The sequence below is a fragment of the Miscanthus floridulus genome, chromosome 2, assembly GCF_019320115.1.
Source record: "Miscanthus floridulus cultivar M001 chromosome 2, ASM1932011v1, whole genome shotgun sequence".
NCBI classification, from domain to species: domain Eukaryota; kingdom Viridiplantae; phylum Streptophyta; class Magnoliopsida; order Poales; family Poaceae; genus Miscanthus; species Miscanthus floridulus.
In genome coordinates this window covers 114,953,258-114,967,305 of record NC_089581.1, presented here as the reverse complement: position 1 = coordinate 114,967,305, position 14,048 = coordinate 114,953,258, and the positions used below count along the sequence as shown (strand labels likewise).

At 42.9% G+C, this 14,048-nt stretch overlaps 1 pseudogene; it reads right to left on the bottom strand.

Moving 5' to 3' along the window:
- Positions 1–423: 423 nt before the first annotated feature.
- On the bottom strand, positions 424–13,908 carry LOC136539406 (short-chain dehydrogenase TIC 32, chloroplastic-like; annotated as a pseudogene).
- Positions 13,909–14,048: the final 140 nt, after the last annotated feature.

Below are 14,048 nucleotides of genomic sequence, written 5' to 3'. Positions count from 1 at the left end.
CAATTATTGTTGGAAGAGGACTGGAGTGCGGAGGTGCGATGCTTCGCAATTCGCATCAATTGCGTTCGCTGTTCGGTGATCGGCATGGTCATGTCTTTTTTTGTTTCTATCTTCTCTTTCTCGTCCTTTTTTTATGACGAGCATGGCCGTGCGTGTTGGTGTTGAATTGTTGATTGTCACCTTCCCATCCAGACCAGCTGTACTGCTGTAAGCCTGCAAAAGCTGAAGGCTATTCCAATGCATAACATGGGTGAAAACAACTCTTTACGATTGACTCCACAACATTAGGGCTACAATGGTTTGATTTGTCAATTTTGCATCAAATTCTAGACATATTTAACAACATAAACTGACATGGAATCTGGAAAAGCTATGTATAAACATACTATAATACGGGCATCACTAGATCAGACAAGCCCTTAATCAAGAAACTGTCTCCAGACTGAATTGCCATAGCTTCTTGGCCAACTCAACATCCGAAGCTTGCGAGCTCAGGCTAGCCCCAATTTTTTGCAATTTGACCATTTTTTTAAGAAAATTCACGTTTAAACCTCTGGGCAACGTAAACTCAACTTTAGATCCTGGATCGGCGCCGTGAATCAGGTTACATGTCTCGGCGCCATGACTCACGGCGCCGAGGTGCCAGGATCTATTTTGCGTGGACGAGGATCTGGCGCTTACGTGGCACACACCTCAGCGCCACTGATCACGGCGCCAATGTATTAACCCTATACGCGGCTCAAGCTAGCACCACTTCTCTCTCTCTCTCCCTCTCGCGCTTGTCTCGGCCAACCACAGCGCCGCCATCGTCACGGCCGCCGTCGACACTGCCGCCGTCCGCGCCCCCCGCCCGTGCCCTCGCAGGCCGTGGCTGACCTCGTCGGTGACCTCGCAGGCCGCGGCCGCCCGGGCAGGCCGCGGCCGACCACCGCCGCCGCGCCCCTATCCCGGCCGCCCTCGTCGCCCCCTTCCCTCCTCCGCGCTGTCCGGCGGCGAGGGCGGCCCGCCACTGCTCGCCGGAGGTCCCACCGGCCGACAGGCCTCTGGCCCCCGCGCCCCATCGGCGCCCCACTCCTCTATGCCCCCAGCCTCTCCGGTACCTGCAGCAAGGTAAATTTTTTTAAAGTTAAATTAGTTAATCTACTTTAGGTAATTTAGTTAGTAATTTATTTAGAATATTTAGGAAATTTAGTTAGCAAATTTAATTACATAGGTAGGTAGATATATACTTATTTATTTAGTTATATTATAGACTTAGGAATATATTTATGTAGCTTATTTAGTTAGATTAGATTGTTAGAGACATAATTTGGTAGTTAGTTACTTATTAATTTAGTTAGCTAGTTAGTAAGTGTAGTTAGCAAATCTCTTATATTGTTAGAGAGATAGGCAGTTAGATACTTATTTGTTTAGGTAGATAGTTAGGTAATTTAGTTAGCAAATGTAGTTAGATATTGTGGTTAGTCATCTTATAATAATATACCCCTAATAACTTGGTTGTTATGCATACCAACTAGATGGACAACGTAGTCACCCTGTATCATGGAGGAAGCATAGAGGAAGATGAGTTTAGGAATATCTGTTTTGTTGGAATGCAAAGGGCGCCAGTGATATTTGATGATCGGTCATTGTTTTGTGAGTTGTTTGCTAGGGCTCGTGATGAGCTTAAATACAATTCAAATGAAGATGCCATCTTAGTTGAGGGGGTACTTCACCATGGCAGGTCTGGGACAATTTTTTAGGCGGTTGGTCCCAATTGCATGAGAGACTTAATGAGACAAATATGTCAAAACTGTCATGAAGAATGAGTTTCAATGTTTGGATTTGGTTGTGCGAAAGTTGTCCAATGATCCCACCCCTCAAGGGTATTCACCCCCTCATAGGTTCTCGCTAGAACCGGAGAATCTGGCACCTTCTGAGCCTCCGTTACCCAACTGCGAGGTGGATGTGGAAGATGTGGTTGTGGTGCCCGATGCTTAATCCGCTCCGAATGAGGTTGGAATATGTGCCGATGATGTTGCTTCTTGCCCTTAGGAGATTCCTTTGACCCAGAATCATCCAAGTAAGTGACATAGTAACACTTTGGTTTTCCTTGTTCTTCCTTCATTGCGTTCCTTCGTCTCAATTCTCTCTATATTTACGCTTTAAATGCAGAAGACAATTTAGATAATCATGGTTGTCCTCCTGTGCCTCCATCAACCAATGTGGACCCAGGGTTTATAGCCTCTAACAGTGTGGATGTTAATATTGAGGATGATGAGGAGTCTTATGGCACAGCAAGAGCTGTTGATTCTGATGATGACCGCCCATTTGCAGCTTTGAGCGAACAAGAAATGGAGCTCATCAGACGTTTTTGTCCTGATCGTGATCCACTAGTTCATGAATTCAGCGACCTCAGTCATTCTCAACATGCTTATGGAAAAGGAAGAGATGACGAGCCGCTAGAGGCTCCTGAGGCCGGTGACAATGTGGAAATTTAGAAGGGCATACTCTTCAAGGACTTGCCAACATTGAGAAGGTGGTTACAAGAATATTCTTTCGTGCATTTTGGTGCTTTCCCTAGTGTGTTGAGGCCTTTAGGCACTGTCGTCTAGTGTTATCCATTGATGGTACTTTTCTGCTTGGCAAATACATGAGCACACTCTTGGTAGCCATTTCCTGTGATGCAGACAATGCATTGGTTCCTTTAGCGTTTGCTTTGGTGGAGAGGGAGAACAAATACAGTTGGGATGGTTCTTGCGGCTTGTTTGGATACATGTCATAGGCCCTAGCAGGGAGGTTGGTGTCATATCTGATAGACACCAGGGTATACTTAGTGTCATATAGGAGCAGATTTTGGGGTATGCACCTTTGCACCATCGTTGGTGCACTCGGCACCTTGCCGAGAATTTAGTCTGGAAGGATGGTTTGAAGGACAACTTTTCGTTGTTCAAGGAGGTTGCTCGCATGCTTGAGGTGCCGTTCTTCGAGGAGAAGTTGGAGCAGCTAAAAACAGCAACAAACACAGAAGGTAGGCAGTGGCTGAGAGGATTGTTGAGGGAACCTAAGAAATGGACACGAGCGTACGATGATGGTGGATGGAGGTATGATTTTCAGACTAGCAACATGGCCGAGTCATTTAACAGTGTGCTTAAGGGTTTACGTGCCATGCCCGTCAATGCTATCATATCATTCACCTTCTATAGGCTAGTTGCATGGTTTAATGAGAGACACGCTCAAGCAATGGCACTACAGAGCAAGAATCAGTCATGGGCACCTAAACCTAACTAGCATCTTGAGAAGGCAAAGGCAAGGGCTTGCACACATGATGTCGATTGTTGTTTTAACGACAACACAGGCAAGTACCAGGTCATAGAAAGAGGTGGTACAACATTTGATGATGAGGTCCGGCCATCAAGGAGTTATATTATGGTACTTAGTGATTTTTTCATGCAGATATGAGAGAACAAGGCAGTGCCACTTTTCGTGTTCTCATTATATTGCAGCATCTCGGCATCGCAACTTTGACTACGAGATCAAGATACCATGGGAGTTCAGTGTTGATAGCCTTGTACTTACTTGGTCGCCCCATTTCAAGCCTTACCTAGACGAGGGGCAGTGGCCACAATACACTAGGCCGAAGTACATTGCGGATCCAGGTACATGTTGGGACACACATGGAACCAGGAAGAGGACGAGGCACAAGATGGTTATGGACCAGGTTTCTGGTAGAACGAGACGAGAGAGAGCAACCCCTTTCTTACTGACCCCGAGCAGAACCAATGTGGCAAATGTAGTAGACTTGGGCACAACTCACGTACATCCCATTGGACGCTTAGTCAGGTGCATGTTAAATTCTAGCTACTACAGTTGGTCAATAGTTAGTACACTAATTGTTAAATTGTTTAATTCTATATGCATGGTACTTTAGTTGTCCTGCTATGATGTAAGCTTGATATTCATGCAACCAATACTAGTATGATGATGATGTGGCATTCATTTTAATAATAAGCACCTCCAGTTCCATAAGCTGCTACTACCTTCGTTTTTTCTTGCGGGATGCAATTGTACACGACTTTTCTGTGCACACTAAATAGCTTACTAATTGCATCTTTGCACGACAGAGGCTAGCACGTAGGTTGCGGCGTGCTGCAGCTCGTTGTGGTTGCGGTACTAGCACTACGATGGACGTACACCCACACACACGACAATGGGACACACCTGCAGGCCTCGGTACTTCTTCTCGCGGAGGTATATTTTCATTACGTGTTCTTTAGTTGAACGGAGTTAAGTGCTACATTCCTGACATGACATAGTGACTTATGTACACACATCATTGAAATGATGTCTACAGGTTCTGGAGGACAGAGCTCCTCCCACACGACTGTGGACACTTTCTAAGGCCAAGGAGACGAGGACGATGAGGAACAGGACAAGGAGGACGAGGAGCATGGTTATGATGAGCTTGGCGAGTCTCAGTTCTAGGACGCTCCTTCGACTCAGCCTACACAGGTTGCAGGAACTAGGCGACGCCATCCGCCTTGTCCGTACACTCTAGGCACCGATGCTGTTGGCCCTAAGGGTAAGGGTAAGACTAGGACATAGTGACGAGGACTTGTAGGTTAGGACTATGCTGCCAACTTAGAATCATAAATATTTGGACTGCATGGACTTTGATTATTTTGCATGTCTAGAGCTTTGGACAATATGCAGTTACTTTGCTATAACTATTGGGATTGTATGGACATTGTGGACTATTTGGATTATGCTAGACATGTTATGTTGGTTGTGATGTTCTATGTGGTTGTGTTGAGATATTTGGATGACTAAATGTTTGGATCATATTATGATGTCTCTGTTTCTAACTGTGGAAGCTCCTAAAACAAGGGGAACTCTTACGAATTTTTTCCGTGAATCATTCATTATACTACACAGCTAAAAAAGACACAAATGTAGTACACAGATTAAATGTTAATATATTTTGGTACATTCCCTTTCTAAAAACTAAATAGTTCTCGTAACACCCATATAATAAATTATTTAAAGCATTGAACGTGTGTAGTCTAATCATATCGTACACAGGCTTTGCAGATAAATCTAGGCTTTTCAATATCAATAAACGAATCTAGGCTTTTCAGATATTGAAAATAGCCTTTTTAGTTAGAAGGACGAGGAGGAGGATGACAACAATGATTTATCACTTCATATACGTAGTACACCTATACCATCTCGGCTTTTCACTGATTTATTATGTCACCATAGAATAGAGTTTTCAGTAAACAAATCTAGGCTTTTCAGTATCCATTGAAATAGGCTCTTCAATGATACTAAGTAGGCTTCTCAGGACCATTTACACCACATTAAAACAGCAACTAAACCTTTCTCCGCCTATATATATGCAATGTTGGATGCATTGCTACTTAGTTCCCAACGAGCATTTCCTTTCATTGCAGTAGGAATATCTGGAGGGTCGTCTAGAGGGAGAGGAAAGGGGAGGGAGGAAGGTAACTCCCATTGTGTGAGAGGGTTCTCTTGGTCTCGATTTCTTTGAGGAAGCACTGTATGAGAGGTTCCCAGTTGAGAGCAAAAGTGATTTCATCAAAGAGGCACCACTAAGAGGATACGATGACCGAAAAGAAGAGTGGCCAAAATGCATGCATGGTGAGGACTGCTTAGTGCAGATGTTCACCGAGGGAATAGATGGAGGTCATTGTTTCTTCAAATGCCCGCGAGCATGGGTAATTGCTATTACTATTTATTTTTTCAATATGTACCTCTTCTATACTACAACTAACAAGATGTACTTATTATAGTCTTCCGAGGCCGAAGAAAACTATGGGTTCACTAGGTGGGTCGATCCTCATCCAATTTATCCGCATCAGGAGTACATCTACTACCTGCATGACCATATCTTCGATCTAGAAAGGAAAGTTAATAGCGGTTACAAGAACAACGAAGATGATGATGACAACAACAACGACGTCAGTTCATAGGAGGCACTCTACAAGGATCCATATTGCACATGCCCTAATCACAAGAACAAGGGGCCTCCGCCACCACCACCACAAACAATGGAAGGATACTATAGAGAAGGTGCAACACAATTTGCTATGTGGCCGCACTACTAACTAGAATGAATCTATCTTATTCACATGCCACATCCATGTGTTTGTTGTTTGGTTTAATTACCTAAAGCATGTTAGGGTTAGTCGAAGGACCTATGTACCCTTGTTTGTTACATGTTCTCACATGCCATTTCATGTGCCTGTTGTTCGCTTCAATTACCTAAGGCATGCTAGGTTTAGTCCAAGACCTCTGTACCCTAGTTTGGTACATGATCTAAAAAGCCATTTCATGTGTTATGCGTGCTGAATTATGTAATGCAGTACTTCGTTAGGTTTTATTTGTAGTACGTTAACTCGTTTCGCTACCTCCACATTATTAAACTGAATATTATGACCACAAATAATGAAACCAACAACACAATGAAAAGTCCAATACTTGGGCACATTAAATAACACAATAACGATAGAAGTACATGTCGACAAACTAAATAACGTCCATACTTAAAGTGCATTACATGACAACACAATGCAAAGTCCAAGAATAGACAACATTGTTCATGAATAAACCATACAACTAGCAAGTCATGCAGACTACTGAGTGCAACGAGGCCACTTTCCTTTCCTCAAGGCATCAGAATTCTCCTTCATCGCTGCTTTTGCTCAGCGCGCATGCTCAAGCTTCTTCTCCCTCTCCTCCCTATACGTAGCAACACGCCTCCTTTCTCCCTCTAACTTGTGCTCCTTTTTTGCAGCCTCCTCTCCGCGTCTCCTATCGATCATCTTCTTGTCCTCTGCCTCCCAACACAACAGTTTATGCATCCACTCCTTGTCTTCTGGTTTGATCTCATTGTCGATCCACTGCTCAAAATCACAGAGCAGTGGAGGGGTCTGCAATATATGCAAATGTTACACAACAAATAATTCATGCATGATTTCATATGAAACAAAATAATTATTACACATCATCAATTTCTCACCATCTTATTAATGCAGCGCTGACGAAGTGTAGACTAAAACGTAAAACTGGAACACATCCAATACCTCTGCCTATATGTGTCCTCTTCATCGTACTTGGCCATCTTGCAAGGATCACCATAAAAACATATGGGCACAGGAACACCACTAGACAGAGGCAATGGGTCAAAGTCATTTCTGGTCATCTGGCCATAACAACAATTGAAACAATTTTGTTCTAAGAACCAAAGGCAATGAACATTAAACCATAAACCTAGGGTTTCTCATTTGCTGCACATCAATGAAACCATAATATAACAAGATGCACTGAGGTTACCTTGGTTTAGTAGCTTTTCCACGCCTTGGCATCCTAAGGTTGCATATTACAAATATTAATAATTGCTTCAAAACCCTAGTAATGGCGTACCTACGGCTACAAAATACACCAAACATAGAACAACCAATGCGTAAAAATAAGGAGGGGAGAGAGGATACCTTGCTCTTGAAGATCTATGGATCAAATCAAAGTTTTCAAGGTGCAAATAGTCGATTGAAGAGATTGGATGGGTTGGGGAGAGAAGGAACAAATGAAACAAGCCTTGGATAGGGAAAGCCGGCCATGAGTTTTGAATCCAGGCTCATCGCCGTGATCCGTGGCGGCGAGGTGTGTGCCACATAAGCGCCGGATCGTCGTCCACGCAAAATAGGACCAGGAACCTCGGCACCATGAGTCATGGCGCCGAAACATGTAACCTTGGCGCCGTGAATCACGGCGCCGACCCCTAGGGTCTAAAGTTGAGTTTACATCGCCCAGGGGTCTAAACGTGACTCACGGCGTCGAGACGTGTAACCTCGGCGCCATGAATCACGGTGCCGACCCTAGAGTCCAAAGTTGAGTTTACGTCACCCAGGGATCTAAACGTGAATTTTCTTTAAAAAATGGGGCCAAATTGTAAAAAAATTGGGCAGGCTAGCTGTATTACAATTGACGAAGTACTTTCCACTAAGGATGAAAACGGAACGGAAATATCCCGAACCGAACCGCATCGTTTTCTATATTTAATCCGACCGAATCCGCATTTTCTTGTTCGACTTTACCGTTTTCGCTTTCGCATTTGAGATGTTTCGTATTTCGAATGTAAAAGTAGAAAACGGTTTACACATTTTTTCGACCGTTTTCTACTTTTCTACTTTTAATTTGAAATATTCCGAATTCAAAATTCGGTTTAAACCGAATTTGGCCAACTGCACAGGTCATACAGCCCAATTACAGGCTGCTCACCACGTAGCTGTGTTCTTTCTACCGGTGGCTAGCTGCCCTCTCTTATAGACGGCGCCTAGCCTCATCTCTCTTATTATGTATTTAGTCGTGCACTTGTTTAATGCTATGCACTTGAACTAGATCATGCACTTGTTAGTTGTGAACTTGTTATGTATTTGGTCGTGCATTTGTTTAATGCTATGCACTGTGGGTCAGTATTTCGTATTGAATTTTCGCATACCGACCGTGTTCGACATAATTCCGCTCGAATTGGTTCGTTTTCGAAATTCTAGATATTCCGTAAGTTCGTGTTCGTTTTCGTGTCCGGCTTGTCCGCTTTCGCTTTCGCTTTTGTATTTCAAATGTAAAAGTAGAAAACGGTTGAGGAGTTTTTCGACCGAGTTCGACCGTTTTCGTCCTTACTTTCCACTTAACCCCTTCACTTGAGGATGTGTTGCCACATCGCATGTTGTTGCAGCACCCTTAACAAAGATATTAAGAAATTAATTAGGGTCAATGCTGTCCCGCCAATAGGGGCGGGGCTATAAAAAAATAAAAAAAGTTAAAGCTAACCTGTTCTACGCGTCTACACATGATTCTTCCAATGATGTAACAGAGCTGTAAAAATAGAGGTAATAGTTAATTACATGTCGCCATAACCGGAGCTCCATCTAAATGTTTTTATTCATGCAGAGGCCAACAATTGTTATCAGATATTTTGATGGATCAGAGGTCTTTTCTTTTTCAAACATGAAATCAATCTTTAGACTTGTGAAAGTACCAGCAACAATAGTCCTCTCCCTAAAAATGTTTGTCATGATGACACCAGGATGAACTGAATTGGCTGAAATATTCACTCCTTCCTCCTGTTCATGAACAAAGCTTCTTCTTGTCATTAGCCAACTCATGCATCATGTAACGACTTCCATTACTCAGTGTCAAAGAGTTGAGAACTTGAGATACCTTGAAGATTCGGGACAATTCATTAGAATGAAGAATGTTGGCAAGCTTGGATTGACAGTAAGCAGTGTAGTTGCTGAAACTATATAAGGTTCAAAATGCAACAGACTTTGCCGGTGTTAATTTTGCAGCATGATATCCCAATTTTGCGAGAAAATTCAGATTGATCTCAGAATGGATTATCCGGAAGGATCACGAATTTTTTTTCAAAACATATCCCTTCAGGATGAGAAAACGCATGCCCTGAAGACGTGACATTGACGATCCGTCCCTCGATGCCTCTGTCCCTGCATGTGCTCTTCATGTTCTCCAGTAGGAGGTTCGTTAGAAGAAAATGACCTGCATGGGCCATTCAAGTCAAATGGTGATACAGTACCAGGAATCATTCTGATACGTCATAATTCAAGTTCAGAAAGGGACAGTCTTCTAGAGGTAAATTAAACAAGATATGCTGCTTTCCTCTAAAAAAACAAGATATGCTGCAAACGAAATTGGTTCGAATAATTTGCGCTAATGACACACCAATGTGATTTGTGGCAAAATGCAGTTCCAGAGTCCAGACCGTCGCAGGAAAGTGTGCAGTTCCTTGTCAGCACTCCAGCGTTGTTGCTGTCGTCAAAAAGAACATCAAGTCAACCAAACACATCCAAAAGGCACGTCCATATATTAATTCTCAAGACTCAAAAAATACCATATTAATAAGAGAAAATAAAATCAAAATGCACATAAACATATTGATAAATTATCCACCGTTGTCTTATATATGTAAAGGGGCCATGCTACGCTACTCTCCTTTACTTATTAGGAGGACCATTAATTTTTCAGATTTTTAAAATTATTTAACTAATTAATTAACCTATTCTGTTGCCTTTTTAGATAGTTTCTGTTTTTCAATCCACCCAGGAAAAAATCAAACAGGGAGAAAAAATTGGCGCTAAATCAAGAGGGGCACCAATCACAGCCAATGAAAATGGAGGACACCGATCTTAGGCCCCTTTGGCAGCGGTCCCGCCGCTCCGCTCCCCACGGGAATCAACGGAGCGCTGCTCTGCGTGGGAATTGCTCCCACCGCCCCGCCCAAATTACACATCAAGTGGGAAGCGAAAAAAAAACCTGCTCCCCAACGCTCCCTTGTCTTCCTTGCGCACGCGTCCTCGCCTCCTAGCCGGCCATCCCCGCCTCCGTCGCACCCTTCTCCTCCTCCATTGCTGACACACCCTCCTCCACATCCATCGCCGACGTGCCCTATGCTATCGTGCGACTCATGCCCTTCTCCTCCGAGTTGTGCCCACTTCCGTCACGCCACACCCTTCTCCATGCCCTTCTCTACCTCCGTCGCCACCACCGCGCCCTTCGCCTCATCGTTGCTAGCACGGATGTCAAGGGAGCATGAGCACTAGTGAGCTCCTCCAGATTTGGGAGCGGGAGCTAACACAGAAGCCTCACCAAACACCATCGATTTTGACTGGGGAGTGGCTAAAGTGGAAGTGGATTGTAGCTTTTGGTTGGCTTTTGGCTTTTGCAAAAGCAAAAGCAGGTTGAAAAGTCCAACCAAAGAGGGCCTAAGAGCGGCGGTGAGAGCTCTACTAAAGAGGCCCTTAAGTGCACGCATGAAGGATTGGTGGATGGAACAGTCTTTCTAGTGTATCTATCTACGTTGACATTTTTACTTTTTCGTAGAGGCACTGTACATCACGAACGAGAGAACAGAGAGCCGAGTCCTCGTCGGCCACGAAATTTTCCAATTTCTTTTTCTGTTAGATATCTTTTTCGATTCTTTTTTTTTCCAGTTCCGGTTATGTTCAGTTAGACAGTTACGCTTTCATTATTTTTCACGTGCAACTAAATGTGTTTCCATTCCGTTATTTTCACATTCAACTATGCGAATGTGAAAATAGAAACAGGTACATGAATAATAACAATAAAAATAAAAACAACACAATATATAGGCTTTGAACTCGAGAACTTTGATGGAGAAAAAAATATTTCCACCACCAAGTTATTAATATAATATTTATTAAAAGAAAAACTCGTATTATTATAACACAATTTTGTTGATAGTTCCAAAAGTCAAACCGTGAAACTATTTGAGTAGTCTGTTATCCAATTCAATATAAATAAATGTGTCTCCTGTACGTATGCACCAGTGCAACCCCTGACAATGGAACAATGTTGAAAATCAAGAGTAGCCTTTGGTCATATAATCTTTAGACATAGTAGCCCTTGACATCGATAACTAATTCCACACTAAATTGAGTTACAAATTTTTATGTCTTCAAAAGAATTCATGAAACTTGATATTTAGCTATACCAACGTATGGATATTATAAAATTAAACTTAAGATATATCTACGAGTAAATATTTTTGTGTTTAGCAATGCGAGAAAAAAAATATTAGAACCTTATTTTAATTTGATACAAGCAGCTTAATTATACATTGTCATATTATTGCCAATGTTTGCTTATATTTTGGTTGTCGTCACAAAACAAATTAAAGCTCTCAAATTTTATAAAAAGGGAAAATATAAATAGTTATGTAACACTTTTTCTCCTATTTCAACGCACCAGCATGTTCGCTAGTAGAGGCTAATAAGTTACAGAAAAAAATACAAAAACTGCTTAGCGTGCTAGGTGTTTTTATTGTTTGATTCGTTGATCCCCTAGCAAGATAGTGTGCTTGTTAGGTGATTGCTTTAGCTGCTTGTGACTGATTAGAATCATGGTGTCCTACAAAGTTGTGTTTCTTATTTAGTAGACCGAAGCAACAGACAGACGTTCACGACTTTAATCTGGCCCATGACCAGCCTATGCAACATCGTGGTTAAATACTAATGTGAAGGCCCATACTCTACACCCCTTGCCTTCGCAGTCGTCGTTGAATCTTGACACCTCAACACGCGACGCTCGGCCCACACTTGGGTGGTCAAGATTCTAGTCTAGTCGATCTAGTTGTATAATAAGAAACGGTACACACGTGTATGCAGCTATCACGTGGATTCACATGCATAAAAAATCAGCAATTTATGCAAATCATATCATAAATATCATGTCCAAACTTGCAAAATAAAAAGATCTAGCACTCTATAGATCACGCATGCATCAATTAGGTCTAGAAAAAATATCTAAAACGTTCCTTATTTATCCTATTTTATAAAATTTAAAATTAAATAAATATATATTTCATATTTCACCTATTATCTTCTAGGAACTAATCCATAATCCTAACCATCAGATCCAATTAAATGAACAGTTTGAGAATACCACATCAAAGCCCATATGTAAAAAAAATAAATAAATAAAAAATGCTCTTATAATTATTCTCCTATTACCCACTCATGCTGTTATTGAGAAAATCATGAAGCCACTAATAAAAAAGAAAGAAAAACATGAAACCAACCACGTACATACATCATACTCGATGCATTTACATTTTAACAAATGGTATAATATATGATATAGAATGTGACTCTATATATCAAGACCGTGACTCTACTTGCTTAAATAAAAACGTTAATGAGGCCAATTTGGGATGGTTAATGTCCCAGTTTTCAAAACTCTCGTACATCGAAAACAGTGTATACAAGTTTCATAGGGATGAAACTTAGACCTTGTTGAGTACCACTTCGCCCCTAGCTCCGTCGGCAGCTTCGACACTAGAGCTGGAGGAGCCGCACCAAATGCGGACATGTGGAGAATTGCTTCTCGGTCCTGAGTAGATGAGTTGGAGCCATTTTAGGCATATGGACGCGGAGCCACATTTTGGTGCTATGATCTCGTGGCTCCGGCTCTTGATCAGCGCACGTGCAGCCTTGCCAAACATTCTCTTATTTCATTGAAATGGTACTTTTATTATCTCTTCATCTATACTATATCATATCAACTTATTATACGTCCATGGAAGTTCCATATATAAAATCCTCATTGAGAATAGACCAAAATCTAGATCCGACGGTGCAACACGTAAGAGTATATGTTTAGATTTACTAGGTTTGAACGGTACCATAGCCGCAGAATTTACTTGGGCTACTTCGTTAGTACGTGATATATGTCTGATGATAGTATAAATCTGAAGTAGTACAAGACTATAAGGATTTGTTCGTTCTTCTTACATGAGAATATTGAGGTGCAGTTTCAAAGAGTAGAACTCGGAGGCGAATCTCCTCACGGAAGCTATGGAGCTGAGGTCCAACTCCAGAACGTCAATTCTAGCGCCGGGGATCTTGGCCACGATGGCCGCCTTGGCCGCGAGCCCGGCAGAGACGTTGCGGACGGCCATGACGACGTGCACACCGCGCAGCACCAGAACGCGCGCCGTCTCTAGCCCGATGCCGCTCGTCGCACCTGCGAGAGGCTCAGCTCAAGTGGTTGTTTCGCCGTAAATCGCTAGTTCCGAGAGCCTGACCAGACCGGGGTTGCTCGATCGGAGTTGATTCCGACGAGTCCTGGTGTGGTTAGCGTTCCAACTTGCAAGTCCGGCCAGTCCCATTGTGGCCGGTCAACACAAAGTCCGACCGCCCTGGGATGGTCCGGCGATGAGCATAGGAGCGACCTGGGATGTGAGGTAAGTATATGTACCTGTGATGACGGCGACGAGACCATGGCCGTCGACGCTGGCAGTGACCTCCTCAGCCGTTGAGGCGCCGGAGAAGCCCGAGGGCCCTTTGCGGTAGAACCACCACATCAAGCTGCAGGTTCTTAGGCTCCGTGTTTGGGGCGTTAGATGGGGGATGGCCAACATATATATAAATAGTGGAGCAAGCGACAGGAACCTGACGATGGCCACGCCCAGCGGTGAGCGGAGGGAATTATTGTTGTCAACAGATGCAGTT